The following is an 11,621-nucleotide window of genomic DNA, read 5'->3' on the forward strand; positions in this document are numbered from 1 at the left end:
GGAGTTTTGGAGTTTTGGAGTTTCGGAGTTTCGGAGTTTCGGAGTTTTGGAGTTTTGGAGTTTCGGAGTTTTGGAGTTTTGGAGTTTCCGAGTTTCGGAGTTTTGGAGTTTGGAGTTTTGGAGTTTTGGAGTTTTAGAGTTTCGGAGTTTTGGAGTTTTGGAGTTTTGGAGTTTCGGAGTTTCGGAGTTTCGGAGTTTTGGAGTTTTGGAGTTTTGGAGTTTTGGAGTTTTGGAGTTTCGGAGTTTCGGAGTTTTGGAGTTTCGGAGTTTTGGAGTTTTGGAGTTTCGGAGTTTCGGAGTTTTGGAGTTTCGGAGTTTTGGAGTTTTGGAGTTTTGGATTTTTGGAGTTTAGGAGTTTTTGAGTTTTGGAGTTTTGGATTTTTGCACTTTTGGAGTTTTGGAGTTTCGGAGTTTTGGATTTTTGGAGTTTTGGAGGTATGGATTTTCGGAGTTTCGGAGTTTCGGAGTTTTGGAGTTTCCGAGTTTCGGAATTTTGGAGTTTTGGATTTTTGCAGTTTTGGAGTTTCGTAATTTTGTAGTTTTAGAGTTTTGGAGTTTGAGTTCTGGAGTTTTGGTGTTTTGGATTTTCGGAGTTTCGGAGTTTTGGAGTTTTGGAGTTTTGGATTTTTGGAGTTTAGGAGTTTTTGAGTTTTGGAGTTTTGGATTTTTGCACTTTTGGAGTTTTGGAGTTTCGGAGTTTTGGATTTTTGGAGTTTTGGAGGTATGGATATCTGGAGATTCGGAGTGTTGTTGTTCCAGAATTTTGTAGTTTTGTAGTTTTGGAGTTTTAGAAGTTTGGATTTTGGAGGTATGGATTTTTGGAGTTTCGGAGTTTTGGAGATTCGGGGTTGTGGAGTTTTGGAGATTTTGGAGGTTCGGAGTTTTGGAGTTTCCGAGTTTTGGAGTTTCCGAGTTTCGGAATTTTGGAGTTTTGGATTTTTGCAGTTTTGGAGTTTTCGAGTTTTGGATTTTTGGAGTTTTGAATTTTTGGAGTCTTGAATTTTTGGAGTTTTGGACTTTCGTAGTTTCGGATTATTGGACTTTTGGAGTTTTAGAGCTTTGGAGTTTTGGATTTTTGCACTTTTGGAGTTTTGGAGTTTCGTAGTTTTGGATTTTTGGAGTTTTGGAGGTATGGATTTTTGGAGTTTCGAAGTTTTGGAGATTCGGAGTTGTGGAGCTTTAGAGATTTTGGAGGTTCGGAGTTTTGGAGTTTGAGTTTCGGAATTTTGGAGTTTTGGATTTTCGCAGTTTTGGAGTTTTCGAGTTTTGGATTTTTGGAGTTTTGGATTTTTGGAATTTTGGATTTTTGGAGTTTTGGGCTTTCTGAGTTTCGGATTATTGGACTTTTGGAGTTTTAGAGCTTTGGAGTTTTGGAATTGCAGATTTTCGGAGTTTCGGAGTTTCGGAGTTTCGGAGTTTTGGAGTTTCGGAGTTTTGGAGTTTTGGAGTTTTGCAGTTTTGGAGTTTTGGAGTTTTGGAGTTTCGGAGTTTCGGAGTTTTGGAGATTTGGAGTTTTGGAGTTTTGGAGTTTTGGAGTTTCCGAGTTTTGGAGTTTTGGAGTTTGGAGTTTTGGAGTTTTGGAGTTTTGGAGTTTCGGAGTTTTGGAGTTTTGGAGTTTTGGAGTTTTGGAGTTTCGGAGTTTCGGAGTTTTGGAGTTTTGGAGTTTCGGAGTTTCGGAGTTTTGGAGTTTCGGAGTTTCGGAGTTTTGGAGTTTCGGAGTTTTGGAGTTTTGGAGTTTCGGAGTTTCGGAGTTTTGGAGTTTTGGAGTTTCGGAGTTTCGGAGTTTTGGAGTTTCGGAGTTTCGGAGTTTCGGAGTTTTGGAGTTTTGGAGTTTTGCAGTTTTGGAGTTTTGGAGTTTTGGAGTTTTGGAGTTTCGGAGTTTTGGAGTTTTGGAGTTTTGGAGTTTTGGAGTTTTGGAGTTTCGGAGTTTTGGAGTTTCGGAGTTTTGGAGTTTTGGAGTTTTGGAGTTTTGGAGTTTCGGAGTTTCGGAGTTTTGGAGTTTTGGAGTTTTGGAGTTTTGGAGTTTTGGAGTTTTGGAGTTTCGGAGTTTTGGAGTTTCGGAGTTTCGGAGTCTTGGAGTTTTGGAGTTTCGGAGTTTCGGAGTTTTGGAGTTTCGGAGTTTTGGAGTTTTGGAGTTTTGGAGTTTCGGAGTTTTGGAGTTTTGGATTTTTGCACTTTTGGAGTTTTGGAGTTTCGGAGTTTTGGATTTTTGGAGTTTTGGAGGTATGGATTTTTCGAGATTTGGGGTTTTGTTGTTCCAATATTTTGTAGTTTTGGAGTTCTAGAATTTTGGATTTTGGAGGTATGGATTTTTGGATTTTCGGAGTTTCGGAGTTTTGGAGTTTTGGATTTTTGGAGTTTTTGATTTTTTGAGTTTTGGAGTTCTGGATTTTTGCACTTTTGGAGTTTTGGAGTTTTAGAGTTTCGGAGTTTCGGAGTTTCGGAGTTTTGGAGTTTTGGAGTTTTGGAGTTTTGGAGTTTCGGAGTTTCGGAGTTTTGGAGTTTCGGAGTTTTGGAGTTTTGGAGTTTCGGAGTTTCGGAGTTTTGGAGTTTCGGAGTTTTGGAGTTTTGGAGTTTTGGATTTTTGGAGTTTAGGAGTTTTTGAGTTTTGGAGTTTTGGATTTTTGCACTTTTGGAGTTTTGGAGTTTCGGAGTTTTGGATTTTTGGAGTTTTGGAGGTATGTATTTTCGGAGTTTCGGAGTTTCGGAGTTTTGGAGTTTCCGAGTTTCGGAATTTTGGAGTTTTGGATTTTTGCAGTTTTGGAGTTTTGGTGTTTTGGATTTTCGGAGTTTCGGAGTTTCGGAGTTTTGGAGTTTTGGAGTTTTGGATTTTTGGAGTTTAGGAGTTTTTGAGTTTTGGAGTTTTGGATTTTTGCACTTTTGGAGTTTTGGAGTTTCGGAGTTTTGGATTTTTGGAGTTTTGGAGGTATGGATATCTGGAGATTCGGAGTGTTGTTGTTCCAGAATTTTGTAGTTTTGTAGTTTTGGAGTTTTAGAAGTTTGGATTTTGGAGGTATGGATTTTTGGAGTTTCAGAGTTTTGGAGATTCGGGGTTGTGGAGTTTTGGAGATTTTGGAGGTTCGGAGTTTTGGAGTTTCCGAGTTTTGGAGTTTCCGAGTTTCGGAATTTTGGAGTTTTGGATTTTTGCAGTTTTGAAGTTTTCGAGTTTTGTATTTTTGGAGTTTTGGATTTTTGGAGTCTTGGATTTTTGGAGTTTTGGACTTTCGGAGTTTCGGATTATTGGACTTTTGGAGTTTTAGAGCTTTGGAGTTTTGGATTTTTGCACTTTTGGAGTTTTGGAGTTTCGGAGTTTTGGATTTTTGGAGTTTTGGAGGTATGGATTTTTCGAGATTCGGGGTTTTGTTGTTCCAATATTTTGTAGTTTTGGAGTTTTAGAATTTTGGATTTTGGAGGTATGGATTTTTGGATTTTCGGAGTTTCGGAGTTTTGGAGTTTTGGATTTTTGGAGTTTTTGATTTTTTGAGTTTTGGAGTTCTGGATTTTTGCACTTTTGGAGTTTTGGAGTTTCGGAGTTTTAGATTTTTGGAGTTTTGGAGGTATGGATTTTTGGAGATTCGAGGTTTTGTTGTTCCAGAATTTTGTAGTTTTGTAGTTTTGGAGTTCTAGAATTTTGGATTTTGGAGTTTTGGATTTTTGCAGTTTTGGAGTTTTCGAGTTTTGGATTTTTGGAGTTTTGAATTTTTGGAGTCTTGGATTTTTGGAGTTTTGGACTTTCGGAGTTTCGGATTATTGGACTTTTGGAGTTTTAGAGCTTTGGAGTTTTGGATTTTTGCACTTTTGGAGTTTTGGAGTTTCGTAGTTTTGGATTTTTGGAGTTTTGGAGGTATGGATTTTTGGAGTTTCGGAGTTTTGGAGATTCGGAGTTGTGGAGCTTTAGAGATTTTGGAGGTTCGGAGTTTTGGAGTTTGAGTTTCGGAATTTTGGAGTTTTGGATTTTCGCAGTTTTGGAGTTTTCGAGTTTTGGATTTTTGGAGTTTTGGATTTTTGGAATTTTGGATTTTTGGAGTTTTGGGCTTTCTGAGTTTCGGATTATTGGACTTTTGGAGTTTTAGAGCTTTGGAGTTTTGGAATTCCAGATTTTCGGAGTTTCGGAGTTTCGGAGTTTTGGAGTTTCGGAGTTTTGGAGTTTTGGAGTTTTGCAGTTTTGGAGTTTTGGAGTTTTGGAGTTTCGGAGTTTCGGAGTTTTGGAGTTTTGGAGTTTTGGAGTTTTGGAGTTTCGGAGTTTTGGAGTTTCGGAGTTTTGGAGTTTTGGAGTTTTGGAGTGTTGGAGTTTCGGAGTTTTGGAGTTTTGGAGTTTTGGAGTTTCGGAGTTTTGGAGTTTTGGAGTTTCGGAGTTTCGGAGTTTTGGAGTTTTGGAGTTTCGGAGTTTCGGAGTTTTGGAGTTTTGGAGTTTTGAAGTTTTGGAGTTTTGCAGTTTTGGAGTTTTGGAGTTTTGGAGTTTTGGAGTTTTGGAGTTTCGGAGTTTTGGAGTTTCGGAGTTTTGGAGTTTTGGAGTTTTGGAGTTTTGGAGTTTTGAAGTTTCGGAGTTTTGGAGTTTCGGAGTTTTGGAGTTTTGGAGTTTTGGAGTTTTGGAGTTTCGGAATTCTAGAGTTTTGGAGTTTTGGAGTTTCGGAGTTTCGGAGTTTTGGAGTTTTGGAGTTTTGGAGTTTTGGAGTTTCGGAGTTTCGGAGTTTCGGAGTTTCGGAGTTTCGGAGTTTTGGAGTTTTGGAGTTTTGGAGTTTCGGAGTTTCGGAGTTTTGGAGTTTTGGAGTTTTGGAGTTTCGGAGTTCTAGAGTTTTGGAGTTTTGGAGTTTTGGAGTTTTGGAGTTTTGGAGTTTCGGAGTTTCGGAGTTTTGGAGTTTCGGAGTTTCGGAGTTTTGGAGTTTTGGAGTTTTGGAGTTTCGGAGTTTTGGAGTTTCGGAGTTTCGGAGTTTTGGAGTTTCGGAGTTTTGGAGTTTTGGAGTTTTGGAGTTTTGGAGTTTCGGAGTTTCGGAGTTTCGGAGTTTTGGAGTTTTGGAGTTTTGGAGTTTCGGAGTTTTGGAGTTTCGGAGTTTTGGAGTTTTGGAGTTTTGGAGTTTTGGAGTTTCGGAGTTTTGGAGTTTCGGAGTTTTGGAGTTTTGGAGTTTTGGAGTTTCGGAGTTTCGGAGTTTCGGAGTTTCGGAGTTTTGGAGTTTTGGAGTTTCGGAGTTTCGGAGTTTTGGAGTTTTGGAGTTTCGGAATTTATGAGTTTTGGAGTTTCGGATTTTTGGATTTTTGGAGATTCGGGGTTTTGTTGTTCCAGAATTTTGTAGTTTTGTAGTTTTGGAGTTTTAGAATTTTGGATTTTGGAGGTATGGATTTTTGGAGTTTCGCAGTTTTGGAGATTCGGGGTTGTGGAGTTCTGGATTTTTGGAGTTTCGGAGTTTTGGAGTTTCAGAGTTTTGGAGATTCGGAGTTGCGGAGTTTCGGAATTTGTGAGTTTCGGAGTTTTGGAGTTTCAGAGTTTTGGAGTTTCGGAGTTTTGGAGTTTTGGAGTTTCGGATTTGTGGAGTTTTGGAGTTTTTAAGTTTTCGATTTTTGGAGTTTTGGATTTTTGGAGTTTTGGATTTTTAAAGCATTGGAGTTTTGGTGTTTTGGATTTTTGGAGGTTTTGAGTTTTGAGGGGTTGTGGAGTTTTGGAGGTTCGGAGTTTTGGAGTTTCCGAGTTTTGTGGTTTCCGAGTTTCAGAATTTTGGAGTTTTGGATTTTTGGAGTTTTGGAGTTTTGGAGTTTCGGAGTTTCTGAGTTTCGGAGTTCCGGAGTTTCGGAGTTTCGGAGTTTTGGAGTTTTGCAGTTTCGGAGTTTTGGAGTTTTGGAGATTCAGGGTTTTGTTGTTCCAGAATTTTGCAGTTTTGGAGTTTTGGAGTTTCGGAGTTTTGGAGTTTCGGAGTTTCAAGTTTTGTAGTTTTGGGGGTTCAGAGTTTTGGAGTTTCTGAGTTTTGGAGTTTCGCAGTTTTGCAGATTCGTGGTTGTGGAGTTTCGGAATTTTGGAGTTTCAGTTTTTTGCAGTTGTGGAGTTTTCTAGTTTTGGAGTTCTAGAGCTTTGGAGTTTTGGAGTTCCAGATTTTTGTGGTTTCGGAGTTTCGAACTTTTGGAGTTTTGGAGGTTCGGAGTTTTGGAGTTTTGCAGTTTTGCAGTTTTGGAGTTTTCTAGTTTTGGATTTGTGGAGTTTTGGAGATTTGGGGTTGTGGAGTTTCGGAATTTCGGATTTTCGGAGTTTCGGAGTTTTGGAGTTTTGGAGTTTTGGATTTTTGGAGTTTTGGAGGTATGGATTTTTGGATATTCGGGGTTTTGTTGTTCCAGAATTTTGTATTTTTGTAGTTTTGGAGTTCTAGAATTTTGGATTTTGGAGGTATGGATTTTTGGAGTTTCGGAGTTTTGGAGATTCGGGGTTGTTTAGTTTTGGAGATTTTGGAGGTTTGGAGTTTTGGAGTTTCCGAGTTTTGGAGTTTCCGAGTTTCGGAATTTTGGAGTTTTGGATTTTTGCAGTTTTGGAGTTTTCGAGTTTTGGATTTTTGGAGTTTTGGATTTTTGGAGTCTTGGATTTTTCGAGTTTTGGGCTTTCGGAGTTTCGGATTATTGGACTTTTGGAGTTTTAGAGCTTTGGTGTTTTGGATTTTTGCACTTTTGGAGTTTTGGAGTTTCGGAGTTTCGGAGTTTCGGAGTTCCGGAGTTTCGGAGTTTTGACTGTTTGGAGTTTTGAATTTTCAGAGTTTCGGAGTTTTGGAGTTTCGTAATTTTGTAGTTTTAGTGTTTTGGAGTTTGAGTTTTGGAGTTTTGGTGTTTTGGATTTTCGGAGTTTCGGAGTTTCGGAGTTTTGGAGTTTTGGAGTTTTGGATTTTTGGAGTTTAGGAGTTTTTGAGTTTTTGAGTTTTGGATTTTTGCACTTTTGGAGTTTTGGAGTTTTGGAGTTTTGGATTTTTGGAGTTTAGGAGTTTTTGAGTTTTGGAGTTTTGGAGTTTTGCAGTTTTGGAGTTTTGGAGTTTTGGAGTTTTGGAGTTTCGGAGTTTTGGAGTTTTGGAGTTTTGGAGTTTTGGAGTTTTGGAGTTTCGGAGTTTTGGAGTTTCGGAGTTTTGGAGTTTTGGAGTTTTGGAGTTTTGGAGTTTCGGAGTTTCGGAGTTTTGGAGTTTTGGAGTTTTGGAGTTTTGGAGTTTTGGAGTTTCGGAGTTTTGGAGTTTCGGAGTTTCGGAGTTTTGGAGTTTTGGAGTTTCGGAGTTTCGGAGTTTTAGAGTTTCGGAGTTTTGGAGTTTTGGAGTTTCGGAGTTTCGGAGTTTTGGAGTTTCGGAGTTTCGGAGTTTTGGAGTTTTGGAGTTTTGGAGTTTTGGAGTTTTGGATTTTTGGAGTTTTGGAGTTTTGGAGTTTCGGAGTTTCTGAGTTTCGGAGTTCCGGAGTTTCGGAGTTTCGGAGTTTTGGAGTTTTGCAGTTTCGGAGTTTTGGAGTTTTGGAGATTCAGGGTTTTGTTGTTCCAGAATTTTGCAGTTTTGGAGTTTTGGAGTTTCGGAGTTTTGGAGTTTCGGAGTTTCAAGTTTTGTAGTTTTGGGGGTTCAGAGTTTTGGAGTTTCTGAGTTTTGGAGTTTCGCAGTTTTGCAGATTCGTGGTTGTGGAGTTTCGGAATTTTGGAGTTTCAGTTTTTTGCAGTTGTGGAGTTTTCTAGTTTTGGAGTTCTAGAGCTTTGGAGTTTTGGAGTTCCAGATTTTTGTGGTTTCGGAGTTTCGAACTTTTGGAGTTTTGGAGGTTCGGAGTTTTGGAGTTTTGCAGTTTTGCAGTTTTGGAGTTTTCTAGTTTTGGATTTGTGGAGTTTTGGAGATTTGGGGTTGTGGAGTTTCGGAATTTCGGATTTTCGGAGTTTCGGAGTTTTGGAGTTTTGGAGTTTTGGATTTTTGGAGTTTTGGAGGTATGGATTTTTGGATATTCGGGGTTTTGTTGTTCCAGAATTTTGTATTTTTGTAGTTTTGGAGTTCTAGAATTTTGGATTTTGGAGGTATGGATTTTTGGAGTTTCGGAGTTTTGGAGATTCGGGGTTGTTTAGTTTTGGAGATTTTGGAGGTTTGGAGTTTTGGAGTTTCCGAGTTTTGGAGTTTCCGAGTTTCGGAATTTTGGAGTTTTGGATTTTTGCAGTTTTGGAGTTTTCGAGTTTTGGATTTTTGGAGTTTTGGATTTTTGGAGTCTTGGATTTTTCGAGTTTTGGGCTTTCGGAGTTTCGGATTATTGGACTTTTGGAGTTTTAGAGCTTTGGTGTTTTGGATTTTTGCACTTTTGGAGTTTTGGAGTTTCGGAGTTTCGGAGTTTCGGAGTTCCGGAGTTTCGGAGTTTTGACTGTTTGGAGTTTTGAATTTTCAGAGTTTCGGAGTTTTGGAGTTTCGTAATTTTGTAGTTTTAGTGTTTTGGAGTTTGAGTTTTGGAGTTTTGGTGTTTTGGATTTTCGGAGTTTCGGAGTTTCGGAGTTTTGGAGTTTTGGAGTTTTGGATTTTTGGAGTTTAGGAGTTTTTGAGTTTTTGAGTTTTGGATTTTTGCACTTTTGGAGTTTTGGAGTTTTGGAGTTTTGGATTTTTGGAGTTTAGGAGTTTTTGAGTTTTGGAGTTTTGGAGTTTTGCAGTTTTGGAGTTTTGGAGTTTTGGAGTTTTGGAGTTTCGGAGTTTTGGAGTTTTGGAGTTTTGGAGTTTTGGAGTTTTGGAGTTTCGGAGTTTTGGAGTTTCGGAGTTTTGGAGTTTTGGAGTTTTGGAGTTTTGGAGTTTCGGAGTTTCGGAGTTTTGGAGTTTTGGAGTTTTGGAGTTTTGGAGTTTTGGAGTTTCGGAGTTTTGGAGTTTCGGAGTTTCGGAGTTTTGGAGTTTTGGAGTTTCGGAGTTTCGGAGTTTTAGAGTTTCGGAGTTTTGGAGTTTTGGAGTTTCGGAGTTTCGGAGTTTTGGAGTTTCGGAGTTTCGGAGTTTTGGAGTTTTGGAGTTTTGGAGTTTTGGAGTTTTGGATTTTTGGAGTTTTGGAGTTTTGGAGTTTCGGAGTTTCTGAGTTTCGGAGTTCCGGAGTTTCGGAGTTTCGGAGTTTTGGAGTTTTGCAGTTTCGGAGTTTTGGAGTTTTGGAGATTCAGGGTTTTGTTGTTCCAGAATTTTGCAGTTTTGGAGTTTTGGAGTTTCGGAGTTTTGGAGTTTCGGAGTTTCAAGTTTTGTAGTTTTGGGGGTTCAGAGTTTTGGAGTTTCTGAGTTTTGGAGTTTCGCAGTTTTGCAGATTCGTGGTTGTGGAGTTTCGGAATTTTGGAGTTTCAGTTTTTTGCAGTTGTGGAGTTTTCTAGTTTTGGAGTTCTAGAGCTTTGGAGTTTTGGAGTTCCAGATTTTTGTGGTTTCGGAGTTTCGAACTTTTGGAGTTTTGGAGGTTCGGAGTTTTGGAGTTTTGCAGTTTTGCAGTTTTGGAGTTTTCTAGTTTTGGATTTGTGGAGTTTTGGAGATTTGGGGTTGTGGAGTTTCGGAATTTCGGATTTTCGGAGTTTCGGAGTTTTGGAGTTTTGGAGTTTTGGATTTTTGGAGTTTTGGAGGTATGGATTTTTGGATATTCGGGGTTTTGTTGTTCCAGAATTTTGTATTTTTGTAGTTTTGGAGTTCTAGAATTTTGGATTTTGGAGGTATGGATTTTTGGAGTTTCGGAGTTTTGGAGATTCGGGGTTGTTTAGTTTTGGAGATTTTGGAGGTTTGGAGTTTTGGAGTTTCCGAGTTTTGGAGTTTCCGAGTTTCGGAATTTTGGAGTTTTGGATTTTTGCAGTTTTGGAGTTTTCGAGTTTTGGATTTTTGGAGTTTTGGATTTTTGGAGTCTTGGATTTTTCGAGTTTTGGGCTTTCGGAGTTTCGGATTATTGGACTTTTGGAGTTTTAGAGCTTTGGTGTTTTGGATTTTTGCACTTTTGGAGTTTTGGAGTTTCGGAGTTTCGGAGTTTCGGAGTTCCGGAGTTTCGGAGTTTTGACTGTTTGGAGTTTTGAATTTTCAGAGTTTCGGAGTTTTGGAGTTTCGTAATTTTGTAGTTTTAGTGTTTTGGAGTTTGAGTTTTGGAGTTTTGGTGTTTTGGATTTTCGGAGTTTCGGAGTTTCGGAGTTTTGGAGTTTTGGAGTTTTGGATTTTTGGAGTTTAGGAGTTTTTGAGTTTTTGAGTTTTGGATTTTTGCACTTTTGGAGTTTTGGAGTTTTGGAGTTTTGGATTTTTGGAGTTTAGGAGTTTTTGAGTTTTGGAGTTTTGGAGTTTTGCAGTTTTGGAGTTTTGGAGTTTTGGAGTTTTGGAGTTTCGGAGTTTTGGAGTTTTGGAGTTTTGGAGTTTTGGAGTTTTGGAGTTTCGGAGTTTTGGAGTTTCGGAGTTTTGGAGTTTTGGAGTTTTGGAGTTTTGGAGTTTCGGAGTTTCGGAGTTTTGGAGTTTTGGAGTTTTGGAGTTTTGGAGTTTTGGAGTTTCGGAGTTTTGGAGTTTCGGAGTTTCGGAGTTTTGGAGTTTTGGAGTTTCGGAGTTTCGGAGTTTTAGAGTTTCGGAGTTTTGGAGTTTTGGAGTTTCGGAGTTTCGGAGTTTTGGAGTTTTGGAGTTTCGGAGTTTTGGAGTTTTGGAGTTTCCGAGTTTCGGAGTTTTGGAGTTTGGAGTTTTGGAGTTTTGGAGTTTTAGACTTTCGGAGTTTCGGAGTTTTGGAGTTTTGGAGTTTTGGAGTTTCGGAGTTTCGGAGTTTCGGAGTTTTGGAGTTTTGGAGTTTCGGAGTTTTGGAGTTTTGGAGTTTCCGAGTTTCGGAGTTTTGGAGTTTGGAGTTTTGGAGTTTTGGAGTTTTAGAGTTTCGGAGTTTTGGAGTTTTGGAGTTTTGGAGTTTCGGAGTTTCGGAGTTTCGGAGTTTTGGAGTTTTGGAGTTTTGGAGTTTTGGAGTTTTGGAGTTTCGGAGTTTCGGAGTTTTGGAGTTTCGGAGTTTTGGAGTTTTGGAGTTTCGGAGTTTCGGAGTTTTGGAGTTTCGGAGTTTTGGAGTTTTGGAGTTTTGGATTTTTGGAGTTTAGGAGTTTTTGAGTTTTGGAGTTTTGGATTTTTGCACTTTTGGAGTTTTGGAGTTTCGGAGTTTTGGATTTTTGGAGTTTTGGAGGTATGGATTTTCGGAGTTTCGGAGTTTTGGAGTTTCCGAGTTTCGGAATTTTGGAGTTTTGGATTTTTGCAGTTTTGGAGTTTCGTAATTTTGTAGTTTTAGAGTTTTGGAGTTTGAGTTCTGGAGTTTTGGTGTTTTGGATTTTCGGAGTTTCGGAGTTTTGGAGTTTTGGAGTTTTGGATTTTTGGAGTTTAGGAGTTTTTGAGTTTTGGAGTTTTGGATTTTTGCACTTTTGGAGTTTTGGAGTTTCGGAGTTTTGGATTTTTGGAGTTTTGGAGGTATGGATATCTGGAGATTCGGAGTGTTGTTGTTCCAGAATTTTGTAGTTTTGTAGTTTTGGAGTTTTAGAAGTTTGGATTTTGGAGGTATGGATTTTTGGAGTTTCGGAGTTTTGGAGATTCGGGGTTGTGGAGTTTTGGAGATTTTGGAGGTTCGGAGTTTTGGAGTTTCCGAGTTTTGGAGTTTCCGAGTTTCGGAATTTTGGAGTTTTGGATTTTTGCAGTTTTGGAGTTTTCGAGTTTTGG

Source organism: Amblyomma mixtum, unplaced genomic scaffold, assembly GCF_055824585.1.
Source record: "Amblyomma mixtum isolate Tamu unplaced genomic scaffold, ASM5582458v1 scaffold_12, whole genome shotgun sequence".
In the NCBI taxonomy this organism is placed as follows: Eukaryota; Metazoa; Arthropoda; class Arachnida; order Ixodida; family Ixodidae; genus Amblyomma; species Amblyomma mixtum.